The sequence below is a fragment of the Acomys russatus genome, chromosome 22, assembly GCF_903995435.1.
Source record: "Acomys russatus chromosome 22, mAcoRus1.1, whole genome shotgun sequence".
Lineage (NCBI taxonomy): Eukaryota > Metazoa > Chordata > Mammalia > Rodentia > Muridae > Acomys > Acomys russatus.
This window is the reverse complement of record NC_067158.1, coordinates 40,867,740-40,869,514: the sequence shown is the minus strand read 5'-3', so window position 1 is coordinate 40,869,514 and position 1,775 is coordinate 40,867,740. Positions and strand designations below refer to the sequence as shown.

At 38.5% G+C, this 1,775-nt stretch overlaps 1 non-coding gene across 1 annotated transcript; it reads left to right on the top strand.

Moving 5' to 3' along the window:
• The first annotated feature begins 335 nt into the window (after positions 1–335).
• LOC127206060 (U6 spliceosomal RNA) lies at positions 336–442 on the top strand. The gene has a single exon (XR_007832748.1). It is a non-coding gene; the product is annotated as a U6 spliceosomal RNA (small nuclear RNA).
• Positions 443–1,775: the final 1,333 nt, after the last annotated feature.

Below are 1,775 nucleotides of genomic sequence, written 5' to 3'. Positions count from 1 at the left end.
ATATGAATTCATTTTAGGTCAAGCGAATGTTACCTGGATGGTAGCCACTCAGCCTACATTTTTGCATTTCTTCCAAGAACATCATATTATTTGTCATATCTCATTCATTACCCACAAGATATTTTTAAGCGCTGTTTTGTTACTGACAATTTTTGAACTTAACATCATAGTGAGTATTTTTCCCAGTGTTGTAACCTCCTAATGAAGCCTTTGGTTTTCTTCATCTCTCCCAGCTTGTCTATTTTGATTTACTGGTTTCTGTTATTTTTGTTTCATGCCCATTGTGGGCTTAAAACCTATGTCAATGATTTTTTTTCCATTTCAAATGGACCTTCGTGCTCGCTTCGGCAGCACATATACTAAAATTGGAACGATACAGAGAAGATTAGCATGGCCCCTGCGCAAGGATGACACGCAAATTCGTGAAGCGTTCCATATTTTTAAAGGAGGAAGTCAAATTATCCCTCTTTGCAGATGATATGATAGTGTACATAAGTGACCCTCAAAACTCCACCAGAGAACTCCTAAAGCTGATAAACACCTTCAGCAAATTGGCTGGATACAAAATTAACTCAAAAAAGTCTGTAGCCTTCCTATACACAAATGACAAGCTTACAGAGGAAGAAATTAGGAAAACCACACCCTTCACATTAGCCACAAGCAATATAAAATATCTAGGAGTTACCCTAACTAAGCAAGTGAAGGACTTGTATGAAAAAAATTTCAAAACTCTGAAGAAAGAGATTGAAGATGACCTGAGAAGATGGCGTGATCTTCCTTGCTCATGGATCGGGAGAATTAACATAGTAAAAATGGCCATCCTACCAAAAGCAATCTACAGATTCAATGCAATCCCTATCAAAATAACTACACAATTTTTTAAAGACATTGAAAGTTCAATTCTGAACTTCATATGGAAAAACAAAAAACCCAGAATAGCTAAAACAATCTTGTACAATAAAAGATGCTCCGGAGGAATCTCCATACCTGATCTCAAACTGTACTATAAAGCAATAGTACTTAAAACAGCATGGTACTGGCACAGCAACAGGCTGGTTGATCAGTGGAATCGAATCGAAGACCCAGATATGAATCCACACACATATGGTCACTTGATTTTTGACAAAGAAGCCAAATCCATTCAATGGAAAAAGGATAGCATCTTCAACAAATGGTGCTGGTCTAACTGGAGGTCTATGTGTAAAAAAATGAAACTGGACCCATATTTGTCACCTTGCACAAAACTCAAATCCAAGTGGATTAAAGACCTCAACATAAAACCAGAGACACTAACTCACTTAGAAGAAAAAGTGGGAAAGAGCCTGGAACATATTGGCACAGGAGACAACTTCCTGAACAGAACACCAACGGCCCAGGCCTTAATGTCAACCATTAATAAATGGGACCTCATGAGGCTGAGAAGCTTCTGTAAGGCAGGAGACACTGTCAAGAGAACAAAGCGACAGCCTACAGACTGGGAAAAAATCTTCACCAACCCTACATCTGACAAAGGTCTAATATCCAAAATATATAAAGAACTCAAGAAATTAAACACCACCAAACCGAATAACCCAATTGAGAAATGGGGCTTGGAACTAAACAGAGAATTCTCAACAGAGGAGTATCAAATGGCTGAGAAACACTTAAAGAAATGCTCAACCTCCTTAGTCATCAGGGAAATGCAAATCAAAACAACTCTGAGATTCCATCTTACACCCATCAGAATGGCTAAGATCAAAAATTCAAGCGACACCACATGCTGGCGAGGATGTGGG